At 44.9% G+C, this 16,138-nt stretch overlaps 1 long non-coding RNA gene across 1 annotated transcript; it reads left to right on the top strand.

Annotated features, from left to right (window-relative positions):
- Positions 1–201: 201 nt before the first annotated feature.
- On the top strand, positions 202–1,484 carry LOC121809690. Its single transcript, XR_006052292.1, has 2 exons — positions 202–1,001; positions 1,157–1,484. It is a non-coding gene; the product is annotated as an uncharacterized LOC121809690 (long non-coding RNA).
- The last annotated feature ends 14,654 nt before the right edge of the window (positions 1,485–16,138 follow it).

Here is a 16,138-nt window from a genome sequence, read left to right as displayed (position 1 = left end):
GGACTTAGGTTAAGTTATTCATCCCTCGAATTATTCAAAAATTAATTAAATAATTTCCCGCGATTTAATTTAATTGACGGCCCAAAGATTTATTTACTTAGCCCACCTTTTTCCTTCAATTAAAAGAAATGAGCCCAACAAGAAATAAAAGAATGAGGCCCAAATTCTTTAAACAATACAAAGTCCCAATTTTGCCTCCCACTTCCCCATTCTCGGCTCTCTCTCTCTTCCTCTTTCTCTATTTCCCCCAAAATGAGAAATCCCCAAATTGAGAGCAATCCCTAATCTTTTTCTCTCTTCCGTCTCACCATACCGTTCGACGCCTCTTCTCGGATCTCACCACCAAATCGACGCCGGTCACCAACACCGTGGCTCTCCTCACTCCATGATATACCCGCCGTCGACTACACGCCGTCACCGCTTCACCAATCGCCGCCGCTGCGCCGAAAACACTACTGCAGCAAGAGGAAAGGGCGGTAGCCGTCCCACCGTTGCTGCCACTGTTCAGACGAGTTAGTCTTCGCCAGTCACCGCCGTTGCTGTTTTCTCGACGGAATCGCCGTTGCAGCTCGAGAGGGGGTGGTCACCGACCAGCTGTTGCTGCTGGCCGATTCGTGGAGCAGCCCCCGTCCACCTATCCTCTCAATTTCCGTCGATGACTGTTTGGCAGCCCCCGAAACAACCCCGAACAGCCCCGAAACCAACACGAAAAGATAAGTTATCTTTTACAAACTTATGTTCTTTTCCTCATTTTCGATTAATTACCGAGGGGTGTTCAGTTGTGGTGTTCAATTGAGTTTGTTGCTGATTTAATATTCGATTGATGTTTACTGTTGGATTTGTTCATGTGGGAGTCGAGTTTGGTAGATTGCGTATTCTACAAAAATGATATGAATGTTTGTGAAACAAGGATGGAAGTGAGGAGTACCTTCTGTTGAATAACTGGTGAATAGGTTGATTGAAAAATCTGGCAGCTCCTCGACCTCTCGTGACTTGTGGTGGTAGAAACTTGAAAACCAAGAGCTCCTCTATTCTCTTTACCTCTCGATTCTCTCTCAATTTGATTTTGCTAGTTGTTGTAGATTGTGTTAGGGAAGGAGAGAAGTTAATAAACTGATGCATTTAACTTGTGTGGTCTTTGATTGTGGAATTGAAGGTGGAAGATGGAAGATCATGTGTTACCTTTGGTTGTGATGAAAGATGGAAGATCACCTGGAAGATGGCATTAGGGAAGGGGAAGGATTGGGCTCAAAATCTATCTCCCACATTTTATTTATTTGTTGAAGTTCATAGGCCCAAAATGTTTTATTTTGTTGTAAATAAATCAAGCCCAAACTTATTTATTTACCATAGAACTCTTCTATTTTCCATGGCCCAAAGCCATCGTGAACCAACGTTTCAACTCTAATTCATCATTTGAGAATTCCAAGTGTAATATTATTATATTGCATTCTTGTTCACTAATTAAAGTTCGTAAACCTTAATTATTTTTGTTCGTTTCCTTTCGTTTAGACAAATTATTATTTGTCTCGTAGTAACTTGGTGTTATTCCATGTACTATAAAAAGTACGGGCGTTACAGTATGGTCCGACCCATTTGGACTTTAGCTTCCTAGGCATCAGCTTGAGCCTGGATTGGAAAAGGAGCACCCTTTGCCCTACTTGAAGTTCCTTGACCCGGAGATTTTTATCATGCCAGAGCCTTGTCTTCTCTTTGTACCGCATTGCCGACACATATGACTCGAGTCTCAATTTTTCCAACTCCTGAAGTTGCAATTTCCGCTCTTCCTCACAAGATTGGACTCTCATATTAATCTCCTTGACCGCCCAGTATGCTTTATGCTCCACTCCTACAGGCAGATGGCACATCTTGCCAAAAACCAGCACGTAGAGCGACATTCCAATAGGCGTTTTGTATGCTATCCGGTAGGCCAACAATGTATCTCTAAGTCTCTTACTCCAGTCCTTCCTTGACGGATTCACCGTCTTCTCCAATAACGCATTTATCTCCCTGTTGGAGATCTCGGTCTGTCCATTAGACTGAGGATGATACGGGGTAGAGAGCCTATGGTGGACCCCATATTTCCTCATCAGAGCTTCTATTGTTCTGTTATGGAAGTGCGTCCCTTGGTCAGAAATAATCGCACGCGGCACTCCGTATCTGTTAAAAATGCTAGCCCTAAGAAACTTGGCCACCTCCTTGGCTTCACAAGATGTGGTAGCCTTAGCTTCTATCCATTTTGAAACATAGTCAACTGCCACAAGTATGTATGTATTCCCGTATGAAGATGGAAATGGACCCATGAAGTCCATCCCCCAGACGTCAAAAATCTCGCAGACAATCACTGGGACTTGCGGCATTTCATCTCGCTTAGAAATTCCTCCTGTTTGCTGGCACCTTTCACAATTATGACAGAATTCAAAAGCGTCCTTGTGTAGCGAAGGCCAATAAAATCCACTGTCTAGGACTTTCCTTACAGTCTTCCTCGGTCCAAAATGACCTCCACATGCCAACACATGGCAATGATTTATCTCCAAATTACCTGATCAGCTCCCATTCTCCACAAGTAAGGGTCGTCCCAGTAGTAATACTTGGCCTCGCTCTTGAGCTTCATCTTCTGGGCCCAGAAATTTCTTGTGAACCGGGAACCTCTCCTGTGACTAAGTAATTTGCCAGGTCCGCGAACCATGGCTCGGCGTTTAGCTGACACTTTCCTCTCTCAGTATTTCATGGACCTGTTATCGCCATTATCGCTTCCCAACTAATAGTTCTAGGAATTTTCCCTATGTAGTACAGATGCTCTTCAGGGAATGCATCAGGTATAGCTTCATCTGTTTCCCCCTGGAAAATTCTACTAAGATGGTCGGCCACTCTATTCTCTGTCCCCTTTTTGTCTTTGACTTCCCAATCAAATTCCTGCAACAGTAACACCCAACGGATTAACCTTGGCTTGGACTCCTTCTTCGCCAGCAAGTACTTGATAGCCGCGTGGTCGGTAAAAACAATCACTCTCGACCCCAGTAAGTATGGTCGAAATTTCTCAAATGAATACACAACGGCTAACATTTCCTTTTCCGTGGTGTCATAGTTTTTCTGGGCCTGGTTGAGTGTCTTTGAGGCATAGAAGATCACGTAACTTTTACCATCTATTCATTGACCTAGTACCGCCCCCACTGCGTAGTCGCTTGCATCAAACATTATTTCAAACGGCAGACTCCAGTCAGGTGCTCTGATAATAGGGGCAGATACTAACTTATCTTTCATTAGTTGAAAAGCCTCCTTACACTCCTCGCCGAAAACGAAATCAACATCATTATGCAACAGATGGGTGAGCGGCTGAGCAATCTTCGCGAAATCCTTTAAGAATCTTCTGTAAAACCCCGCATGCCCTAGGAATCCACTAACTTCTTTCTGATTCGTAGGGTAAGGCAATTTCGAAATCACATCGACCTTTGCTGGGTCCACCTGTATGCCCTTCTCTGAGACTACATGTTCCAGGACGATTCCCTTGGGTACCATGAAGTGACATTTTTCAAAGTTGAGGACTAAATTCTTCTCCTGACATCTCCTCAATACTACGTCCAAACTTGCTAAGCAAGAATCGAAAGAGTTCCCATATACGGTGAAATCATCCATGAAAATCTCGATACAATCCTCCAGCAGATCCAAAAAGATGCTCATCATGCACCGTTGAAAAGTGCCTGGCGCATTGCACAGCCCAAACGGCATCCTTCTATAAGCGTACGTGCCAAAAGGGCAAGTAAAAGTAGTCTTCTCTTGATCTTTGGGATCTACATAGATCTGGAAGTATCCACTATATCCGTCAAGGAAACAAAAATATTGTTTTCCAGCCAACCTCTCTAGCATCTGATCAATGAAAGGTAATGGAAAATGATCTTTCTTGGTTGCTTCATTCGGTTTCCTATAATCGATGCACATCCTCCACCCAGTGACAAGTCGAGTGGGCACCAATTCATTTTTATCATTCTTAACTACCTGTATCCCTGACTTTTTAGGTACCATATGAACCGGGCTGACCCATTCACTATCTGGGATAGAGTAAATGATACTCAGCGAAAGCAGCTTCAAAACTTCCTTCAGAACTTCCTCCCTCATGTTGGGATTTAGCTTGCGTTGGGGATCTCTGTAGGCCCTAGCACCTTCCTCCAACCTGATATGATGCATGCAAAGATCTGGACTGATCCCTACTAGGTCTGAGAGAGTCCATCTTATTGCCTTCTTGTTCCTTCTGATAACCTAGAGTAGATCCCTTTCTTGTTCCTTGGTCAAGTTGCTGTTGACGATGACCGGGAAAGTCTCATTTTCTTCCAGATAAGCTTACTTGAGTCCTGGTGGAAGCGTTTTCAATTCTTTCTTGGGAGTGCTTGTTTCCTGGGGCAAGGGATCATTTCCTTCATTAGTTTTCATTCTCTTCCCAGTCCTGGGAGTATTTTCCATACTAGCCACATGAGTTGATCCTCTTGACCGAGCTGACTCCGGATTCGTGCAGAACTCTGAAATAGCTTCGACCAGCTCTTCATCCGATAATTCCCTTGTATGCATTGCCTTGCACCATCCAGCTACCTCTCTGTCAATAGAGTGACTTAATTCTGAATTAACAACCTGCTCCTGCATCAACTCAGTCTCAAGATATTCCTGGACCAGGGGGTTAATAGCATCAATAGCATGCAAATTTTCAACATCTAGCGGTTTCCTCAGTGCCTCATCCATGCTAAACGTATATTTCTCCTCATTATAGTCCAAGCATATGGTCCCATCAAAAACATCAATTATGGTCTTAGCGGTACGGAGGAAAGGTCTTCCTAGAAGCACGCCGCTAGACTCAGCAGATTCATTATCACTCATTTTAATAACATGGAAATCAGCCGGATACAGAAAATCATGCACTTTGACGATAACATTTTTTAAAACTCCTTCCGGACAAATGCACGACCTATCCGCCAGTTGGATTACCACCTTTGTGTCTACCATCCCTACTCCTACCAGCTTTTTGTAAATGGAAAGCAGTAAAACATTTATCGATGCCCCTAGATCACACATGGCATGCTCAATTTTTACATCACCGATGGAAATAGGTAAGGTAAACGTACCTGGATAAGTGCATTTCGAGGGCATTCTTCGCTTTTGGATCACTGCCGACATATTCTCTCCAATCAAAATCTTCCCACTGGGTCTGGTCTTACCAGCTATGAATTCCTTGATGAACTTACTGAATACCAGCAATTTCAAAGCTGTAGAAATGGTAAGTTGATCTCCAGTTTCCCAAAAATGTCCATAAAATCCACAAGCTCATCCCTCTTTTTCTTAGCCTCTCCTCGGTACGGGAACGGTTTCGCTTGTTTCGCTGCACCCGTAGAATATTCAGCTGGAAGTTTGCCTGATTTCTTTCCCAGTACTTCATTTTCTACTTCCAGCTCTGGGTCTAGGAAAAATGGTTCAGCCATACTTGGTAAAGGTCTCCCCAGATCACCTGCCTGAAGGTCATCTCTATTCCTAGAACCCTCTGCTTCCGAATTCTTGGACTCAGGAATTAGATCCTTCTTTTCATTGCCGTTCACGGAAGGCGTTTCTTCCTCCTTCCTCATCGCTGGACCTTCATAACCTCGCCCAGATATTAAAGTGATTTGACTGATGTTAGCTTTGTCTGGCGGCCTTACTGAGGCAGGAATCTTCCCTTCGTTTCCTCGCATCTTGCTCAAGGATGTTGCGATCTGGGACATTTGTTTTGCTAACATATCCATTGCTGCTGAAAGAGCAGGTTTGTGTCAGGTGTCGTATCGAGCACAGGATGTATCCAACTGATCAGGATGGAACCCCAGCTATGCCTGAACCTGGTATCAATAATTCCTCAACCCACTTCTACTGACTAGTATAGTGGACGTAAGGGTCGAATCCCACAGAGATGAATGTGCTTTGGGAATTGTGGTGAAATTCTGGAGAGGTTTGGTTAGCTACTACGCTTTGGGTTGAGACTTTATCTAGGCTGGAAGTTAAGATGTTACTCTATTGATTAGGAGGTGTGAGAGACGTTTGATAAGCAGCTGTGTACGTGAGAGTAGGGGACATTATGTCTCTGAAAATATGTGTAAGGTACGTGATTACTATTAAAAGCTAAACGGAATATCAGAGGAAAAGAGGTAGTTAGGTGACTAGACTGACAGATCTGTAGGGTACCAGCTGAAAAGGTAGAAAAAGTAAAGGACAAAAGCAAAACGTAACTAAAAAGTAAAAGTGGTCCCAAACTTGGATGTGGATGTTATCTTCTTCAACATGAATAAACTCAGATCAACAATCTCAGATTTCATGAACGTGAAACACAGGTTAACAAACTTCACAGCTCAGATCCAAAATTAGAAACTCCAAATCAAAAGATTAATCTAGCGAAACTGAAATCATGCTTACTGGGTGACATGCAAGGTGGTAGAAATTACGTAAACTAAGCTTTCACATTTAACCATTTTAGATCTAAAATCTAACAGCTATCTAGACTTGCAAACTCAGGCAGATTAACTACAGAAATGAAAACATGCGATTCAACACTGGAAATTACCGTAACTATTGGATTTAAGCTACCTAGGCAGAATGAAACAGATTCAACAGAAAACGATGCTCAAAGACAACTTCATTGCATAAAAGGTGTTTGGATCTAAACGAAATTCTTCAAAAGCAAACGGAAATTGAATGTGCAACAGGTCCAACGTAAGGAAACACGTAAAGATTAACTAAGAAAGCAATTAAAGATTATTTGCCACTCCGGGTGATGAAACTGCTAACTCTACGAAACACGCTGGCTGGAACGAGATAATGCGGAACTCCGGTGAACTGATGAGCTTCAGGTGACCATGGCTTTTGGCGAGGAACGAGAATATGAAGGATAATGTTGAAGGATTGATCTACCGAAGAGAGATTGCTAACTAAGCGTAGGAGTTCATGAACTAATTGATGATGATTCTCTCTCCAAGTGGCTTCCTTTTATAGGGAGGCTTGCCCTTAATTTTTAGAGGAGACTTCTAACATGAAGTGACTCTTTTGCCCCCTTGCTTGCGGCTAATCTTCCCAGCTATCCTTCTTCTCCATCTCAAGCCTTTTTAGCATGCATACTGGTCAGGATAGCAACATCCTGACGCCATTTTCACCTGAATTCTCCTAACATTCCCATACTGGCTGGAACACTTCCCTGCACACTTTAGCAACTGTTTTGCAGATATATTCCAATTATGCACATTATATTGACCAGTAACCAAGGCCTAGAATACTACTTATCAAACTGCTCACACTTACGACATGCTTGTCTTCAAGCGTGAAGAACAACAAAACAAGTAAGTCGAATTCTAGCTTGGTTACTCCCATGACCGACTCTATCCTAACCTAGACCCTTAACTATGGCGCAAAGAAAAACACATAAGCACGGACACATACACATAAACAGAACTAAAAACACTTAAACACATTAACACAGTAAATACAGTAACTAGGCTATATTTTCAACCATCCCTCCCCTTGGGATTAGGTGCAATCCGGCCTTAGACAGCCTTGAATTTCCGCCGCCCCCCCTTTCCTTCCCAGTCAGTACATCCGCTTGTCAAGATCACCCACACTCTCGGTTTAACACTGGATTCTCTCAGTCGCTCACTCCTCACTGGGGATGTTAGGACTGTATTCTCTCATAGCACTGAACTACAGATGCTTCGGACTTAGATCTCACGTGCGGCTACCGAAAGTCTTTTAGGCTTGTAACAGGGCTATTGGGTTATAGTGTTTGGGGTGGTTGTTCCTAAGGCTCTAAGGTTAAAAAATCATTACTTTATTCTGATGCGGGGAACTGTGTGCTCTCAGGCTTTCGGCTGCCACTTCTGCTTGGCTGGACTTTTTCCGAAGTTGCTTCCCAACTGGTCAGTAGCATCTTGTGGCTTCGCCACCCTTATTCCTTCTCATTCTTTTTGTGGTCAAGTATTTTCGACCATTTTCTTCGCATTTTCTCATTTCTTCTGTGGCTTCGCCACCCTTATTCCTTCTTATCTTTTTGGGGCCTGGAATCTCTTCCTGGTCATTTTCTCTTTGCCTCTCTATTTCTTCCACTTGGTTTTCTTCTTGTATGTCCTGCTGGCCAGTTGCTTCCTTGCCTTATGCCTCGCACACACACAATTCCAGGGGCTAGGGGTTATATCTGAGTATATATGGCTAGAAAGTGGGGTTCTAAGGGTTGGAATTTTTTTTTTGGGGGGGGGGGTTCCTACTGCCTTCAGTGTTGCTACACGCGGTCACTTTACCCTAGGCACTTTGTGGCAGCCACTCTTTTCTTTTCTGAATTAGTGGAAAGTGGTTCCACTTTAGACTTTTAACTCACATTTTAAGAGGGCTTTTGTGTTAGGGCTCTAAGTGTGGGCTTTTCTCTCATACTCGCATCATCTATACTGACTAGGAAATACTAAGGGGGGGTGGTTTTCATTTTCCAGCATGTCCTATCTCCCTCAATTCCCCTCACCGTCAGTTCAAGACAGTTGAGTTTTAAGCCCAATCAAAATAAAAAACTAGACCTAGACACTACACAAACACTTAAACACAGATAACACATATGTACACATGTCATACTAGTCATTGCATCCCCCCTCCCACTTCACACATGTCTGCCCTCAGATAAGGCTGTGAAGTGGAAAAAAGGTAATGGTCAGTATGGCTGACACACAGACATACCAAAACACAACAAGACATACTTATACTAAAAACTTCTCACACTTGGACTATATAATAGGCTAAGTGGGAGAGTTTAAAATCTAAACAGAAACCATCAAACCTAAACATATATATACAACAAACTCCTCACACTTAGACTATATAATAGGCTAAGTGTGAGTTGACATGCATACGAAAAAGAAAACAGAAAACACAAACACATGCGCCAAAAATAGCAAACCCTTTACTTCTCACACTTAGACTATTGCATAGGCTAGTGTTATGAAAGGGATTTGCTCACGTACTACACAGATTATACAACCTAAAAAAAGCAAAACACTATTAAAATACGAAAAACTAATAACTGAAAATAAAAAGAAAACTAACTGGTCAGGTGGGGTGGTGGTCACTTGTTCCTCCTGCTCCTTCGCGGGGCAGGTTGTGGTGTAGGTGGTTCTTCCGGTTGTTCCTCCTCATTCTCGGACTGCTTGTTCCCAGATTCTGCCGACTCTTCGGCATCTCCTTCCTCTTGTTCCACTTCTTCTTTCTGCTCTGCTTCTTTCATCTCGGGTACTACCTCCTCTGATACTCGTGGTTCATTAGTTCGGCCTCCGTGGCCACTCGGTCCAGATTCACGGACCAACTTCCCGGTTTCCAACTTGTTCAAGATTCCTTCCATCACAGTTGCCAAAGGCTTAACTCTGCTCTTGCTTTTCCATTTTCTTCCGCCAACTCTTCCACTGCTTTTTCCAACCTCTCCTGCCTCTGCTCCTGCGCTGGTGTTCCCTGGGCTGCCGTCGCTCTCCCTGTAGGCATAGCTTCTTCTCCCATTGCATAGAAACGTGGTACGCCCTGCCTCATGTAAATGGTGTTCGTTCGGACGAACAAAGGTGTATCAAAGAGACTAGGAGGGTCTACCATGATCTGGTCGGATAAGTCCTCGGCCTCCTTGATGATGATGTTGTTTCAGACGAACATTCCCAAGATATGGCATAGAGTGAGATTTCTCACTGGGTGGGTGGCAATTAGATGGCATTGGTAGGACTTCCAAAAACCCAGATGTAACTTCCTTCCGTGCTTGGCGCACAAGAGAAGGTATAACTCCGTCATCGATGTCCTGACAGCGGAGTTTGGCTGCCCCAACAAATTGAAGTCCAAGTGAAGCTGGACTAGGCGTAGGATTGGGTTATTGAAATGGATTGAGCGAGAGAGAGTGGATGCAAATTCTCCAGAGGCTGGGTGAGTTAACTCCTCCCATGCCTCCTGGGGCTCAAATTCCACATGTCTGCGGGGAATTCCCCGCTCCCTACTTCTCCACTCAGGCCTTATGGCCTCCTCCAACCTGCACATTACCAGACGCACAGTCCACTCAATCAGATTCATCCGTATCTCTCCGCCAAACAGCCTAAAACTGATACATTCCTCATCTAGATCAGTGGTGACCTTAAACCTAAAGGACGTGAAAAACTCATTTGCTAATCTAACCGGGACACTCGGATCTCCATTCTCCAACTACCATTCGAATCCTAACGCGTGCAAATAAGAGAGAAACTGCTCGCGGGCACCCAACTCATCTAAAGAAGGAATATGAAGTACCTTTCCGCTCTTCACTTGCTTACTCCCTTCATCCTTGCTATCGAAAACTTTTTGTAGCTCCTTCGAGTCGAAAAGCTTCATCTCCTCCACCAGATCATCAGTAAGGTCCACTGTCCAGCGCCGGTACCTCAGTCTCTCTACCGGGGGATGTACTAGCTCCCGATGATCATGCGGAAGCTGTTTCTCATTGTACTCCTCGTCCTCCAGGGAAATATCGTTGTCCGATTCTGACTCTTCACTGATAGCGTATTCGCTATCACTTTGTTCCCTCCGGTGTACCTGGGCTCGCTGAACTGACTTAGTATTGACTATGCCAGTGTTCATTGTACGTGGCTTCTTGTTGCTGGGCTTCTTCTTCATAGGGGCCTTCCCCTTCCGTTTTCTTTCTTCCTGATATCTAGCTTCCTCTCCGTCATCCTCGTCTTTCTCTTCTTCGGGTTCCTTCTCAGCTTGTGTTGAAAATTGATCCTGGGCAGTAGGACTGGTCTCCTTGTGGCCTACTGACCTGGATGTGAGCTCCAGACCCTCAGCCATCCCGTCAGCCTCTTCACCTTGGCCACTCAGTGTTGGAGAGACCGCTTCGTTTTCCCTTGCAGTATCCTCTAAGTCAGTAGTAGGCAAAACTCCTCCCCAGGTTTTGTGGGAGTAGCCCTTTTCTCATCACTCAAGATCTCCACCGGATCTACCTCTGTGTTCGGCTTCGCCTTACTAGCTGCCCACTTTCCTAAGCATTGTTGAGATACCCTTTGCGGCTTTGGCTGTTCTGCCCTAGGGTCGCCCTTCAACACCAACTTCCTCTTGACTGCCTTCGGTTTAGTCACCGGAGGTGCTACTGGTTTTGGTATCTCCGCTCTTGCTTCTGTTTCTTCTGCTTCCACATGCACATCTCTCTTCCCCGCCTCTGTCTGGGGGTTCACTGGCTCTGGCTCTTTCTCTCCTGACCTGCCTTCTTCACCTTCTCCTACTGCCCTAGATGTGAGGTTTAGATCCTCAACCATCGTGGAAGTATCATCTTCCCTCTGGTTTACTCCATCCAAAATTGCCTGAAATTTGTCATCCGTCGTTAGGCCTTGTTTCTTGGCCGTCTCATTTAAATCTATCTCTTCCCTCGCCGTTCCTTGAGAAACGGTCCCTGCCGCTGGCGTTTTCTCTGGTTCATCGTCTCCTTGTACGCTCCCAAGTTCCCTGCTTTTCCTCGCTTCACGTTCATCTGAATCGGAATTGTAATGGGTGGAAATGGGGTCAACCTCCATCGAATCACTTTGTTGTGGAGTTTGGGAGGCTTCCGAAGATTCTGGCGGTACGGTTACCGATGGAGATTTTCTTTCTGGTGGAATTTCGGCGAAAATCGGAATGGAAACAGTTGGTTGTACCGTGGATTGCACATTCGGTTCAGATGGGGGTTCAGATGGGGCTCCCCCTATTTGACTGAAACCGGCCAACGCCGCTGTCCAGTCCCGATTAGGGTCTTGTAGTTGCAGAAACTCCGCCATGGCATCTAAAGAAATCATCGTCGGCGCCTGAGGAACTAGCGTCGGAGATGGCGGGTTCGGAGGTCGCGCTTCCACGGGCGGTTGCTCTTCTGGGGTTTCTTCCCTGCGGTGAGCAGTAGATTTCTCGCCCTTTACTTTCTTCGCCCATGCTTTCTTTCCTATGGTTTAGATCTGTGATTTCTTGGGTGAATGTGGGTGGTGGTTTTTTTCGTGGAGTGATGGTGGAAAAATGCAGAGAGAAATGGAAAAATTAAGGGTTTGTGAAATGAAAAATGGGAGAGACGGTTCAGTTATGGGGTGGAAAAAGGGTAGTTGGGGTTTGTAACCGATGATAGGCGATTCTAGGTTGGCTTTGGTTAGTGTGAGGGACGGTTTAGCTAGCGGTCTCCTGATTGGATGTTGCCCGTCCTTTCACTGCGCCACGCGCCTCTTTTCAGTCGCTGCCCGCCTGCAAAGCTGCAGCAAGCCCCAAATTTAAATTCTGCCCTATAATGATTTCCCCCTATATTTTCCTAGAGTAGAAACAAAGTAAAAAGGACACTTAAACAAATTGGGGAGTTTCACCAAAATGGTATTCTGATGGTCAGTACGTACTCCCAATTAACATTTGAGGTCCTAAAAATATTTTTGGGTTTTCTTAAATTAACTAGCATGCAAAGGTTCAAATTAATTAACTACCACATATGTACCATATTTACATCTCCCTTGGGAAAATTGGAATTCTACTTTGCCAGCATATGTACATTACGCTAAAAGGCGTTAGCCCAGTGGAATTCCAATCCCCATCCTACCGATCAGTATGAAACCTGAGTATGTGGTTGCAGTGGGATCTCATCCACTACATCCACATCACTATTGGCCCTAAATACCTTCAGCCTATGCACATTCACAATAAAGGGTTCAGAGTTAGGAAGACTCCCTAAAATCTCCACTGCTCCATTAGAACGGAGTGCGGTGATGACATAAGGCCCTGTCCATTTCGACTTGAGTTTTCCAGGCATGAGCTTCAACCTCGACTGGAAGAGTAGTACTTTCTGCCCAACATGAAGATCTTTGGTCCTCAGATTCCTGTCGTGCCGCAATTTGGTTCGCTCTTTGTACCACATGGCTGAATCAAACGACTCCAATCTGAGTTCCTCTAACTCCTGCAGCTGCAGCTTCCTTTCCTCTTCACAGGCTGTAGCATCTATATTCACTTGTTGTACTGCCCAGTATGCTCGGTACTCAATTCCCACTGGTAAGTGGCACATTTTTCCAAAAATGATTCGGTACGGGGACATTCCTATGGGGGTTTTGTAGGCTGTGCGATATGCCCATAGAGCATCCTCTAACCTCATACTCCAGTCCTTCCTGGAAGGATTTACGGTCTTCTCCAAAATCTTCTTTATCTCTTGGTTAGAGATCTCTGCTTGCCCGTTCGCTTGCGGGTGGTAGGGGCTTGATAGTCTGTGATGCACTCCGTACTTCTTCATCAAGGCTTCGATGGTGTGGATGGTAGGGGCTTGATCGGATATTATGGCCCTTGGTACTCCGAATCGACTGAAAATGTTACTTTTGAGGAACTTGGCTACCTCTCTTGCTTCACACGTGCTCGTGGCCTTGGCCTCTACCCATTTGGAGACGTAGTCAACTGCAACTAAGATATATAAGTTCCCATACGACGAGGGAAAAGGCCCCATGAAATCCATCTCCCATATGTCGAACAACTCACAAATAATGATCGGGACTTGCGGCATTTCGTCTAGCGCGGATATTCCTCCGGTCAGTTGACAACGCTCACAACTTCTACAAAACTCGTAGGCATATTTGTTGAGGGTTGGCCAATAAAATCCGCTATCCAGAATCTTTCTCGCCGTCTTCTTGGGACCGAAATGTCCTCCACATGCCAGAGAGTGGCAATGCGTCAATACGTCCCTCTGCTCCCAGTCAGGAACGCATCTTCTTATCACTTGATCGGCTCCTACCCTCCAAAGATACGGGTCGTCCCAAAAGTAGTATTTCGACTCACTCTTGATCTTCATTCTTTGAGCTTTGGTGACGTTTGGCACTTCTGGAAGCTCCCCTGAAACGAGGTAGTTGGCTAGGTCCGCATACCATGGCTCCTCCCCTACTTTTTCCTTTCCTCTCTCTGTCACATCCTGGCCAGTAAGCTTTATCACTTCTTCCCAGTCAATTTTTCTGGCGGCGAAAATAACTTCACACAAGTGTTCTTCTGGGAATCGATCTCTCATCTTCTCGTTATTTCCATCATGCGCTATCCTCCTCAAATGATCCGCAACCTTATTCTCAACCCCTTTCTTGTCTTCCACCTCCCAATCGAACTCTTGTAACAAGAGTACCCATCGGATTAATGGTTGCATGGTCAGTATAAACGATGACCCTTGACCCCAACAAGTACTGCCGAAAACTTCTTGAATGGATAAACCACGGCTAGCATCTCTTTCTCCGTGGTATCATAATTCCTTTGAGCTTGATTCAATGTCTTAGATGCATAAAAGATCACATACCTTTTTCCCTCGATCTTCTGACCCAGAACCGCTCCTACTGCATAATCGCTGGCATCACACATCACTTCGAACGGATGATCCCAGTCAGGAGCCCGGATAATCGGTGCGTATATCAGCTTTTCCTTGAGCAAGTTGAAAGCGTCCTTGCATTGATCATCAAAATTGAATTCTACTTCGTTTTGGAGGAATCTGGTGAGGGGTTGGGCAATTTTGGCGAAGTCTTTAATGAATCGGCGGTAAAATCCCGCGAGCCCCAGAAAACCCCTTATTTCCATCTGGTCAGTAGGAAAAGGTAATTTGGAAATGATGTCCACTTTGGCTTGATCCACCTGGATACCCCTTTCTGACACCACATGCCATAGGACGATGCCCTCTGTGACCATGAAATGACATTTCTCAAAATTCAAAACTAGGCTCTTCGCTCGACACCTCTCCAAGACTACATCCAAATGACGAAGGCATGAGTCGAAAGAATCTCCGTAGACTATGAAGTCATCCATGAATATTTCTATACACTCCTCAAGTAGATCAGAAAATATGTTCATCATGCATCACTGAAATGTTCCCGGAGCGTTGCAAAGTCCGAACGGCATGCGTCCGAACGGCATGCGTCTGTACCCGCTGTACCCATCCAAAAAACAAAAGTACTTCTTCCCAGCCAGTCGCTCCAACATCTGATCGATGAACGGTAGGGGGAAGTGGTCTTTTCTGGTCGCGGCGTTCAGCTTGCGGTAGTCTATGCACATCCGCCAAGCAGTGACTAGCCTTGTCGGTGTCAGCTCATTCCTCTCACTTTGAACCACTTTAATCCTGGACTTCTTGGGGACCATGTGCACAGGGCTGACCCACTCGCTATCGGGCACCGAATAGATAATCCCTAATGACAACAACTTCAAGATTTCCTTCAATATTTCTTCCCGTATGTTGGGATTCACCTTTCTCTACGAATCTTCGATGTGCCTTCGCCCCTTCTTCTAGCCTAATATGATGCATGCAGATGTCAGGGCTTATTCCCACCAAATCTGTAAGGCTCCATACGATTGCTTTCATGTTCCCACCTAAAACGGTCAGTAGCCTTGCTTCTTGCTCCTTTGTCAGGCTACTGCTTATTATCACCGGATATAAGTTTTCTTCCCCGAGAAAGGCATACTTCATGGTCGCTGGCAACTTCTTCAATTCAACTTGTGGGGGAAGTGTGTCTGCTGGGAGAGGGTTTCTTGCAGCATCCCCTTCCCTTTCTAATTTTCCCTCTGAGAGTTCATCTGTACTGACTGGTAGCTTAGCCCCTCCGGCTCCAATGAATTTTGATTTCTGACAAAAGTCCATAATTGCTCCTTCTATCTCTTCATTAGTCAACCCTTGGCTACTGATCAGGTCACACCATGCAGCTGCCTCTACATCAGCCTGCCCATATACATCCAATGCTTGTAGCTTTTCCTGCAATAGTTCAGTCTCAAGAAAATCTTGGACTAGAGGGTCAATCACATCCACATAGCATAGATTTTCAGAATCGATAGGCTTTTTCATGGCCTCATTGATATCAAAGGTAAACTTTTTTCCATGAAAATCAATACAAATTGTTCCCTTAGCCATATCTACAATTGTCTTGGCTGTCCTAAGAAATGGCCTTCCTAACAAAATACCGCTAGACTCCCTAGCTTCAGACTCACCCATCTTGATCACGTAAAAGTCAGCAGGATAAGTAAAGTCATGTACTCTCACCAACACATTCTCTAACACTCCTTCAGGACTTATACACGACATATCAGCCAGTTGGATTAATACCCTAGTGCTAGACAACGTTACTCCCTTCAGCCGATTATAAACTGACAATGGCATAACATTTAT

Source organism: Salvia splendens, chromosome 6 (genome assembly GCF_004379255.2).
Source record: "Salvia splendens isolate huo1 chromosome 6, SspV2, whole genome shotgun sequence".
NCBI classification, from domain to species: domain Eukaryota; kingdom Viridiplantae; phylum Streptophyta; class Magnoliopsida; order Lamiales; family Lamiaceae; genus Salvia; species Salvia splendens.
The sequence above is the reverse complement of the archived record's forward strand: the minus strand, read 5'-3'. Positions and strand labels throughout refer to the sequence as shown.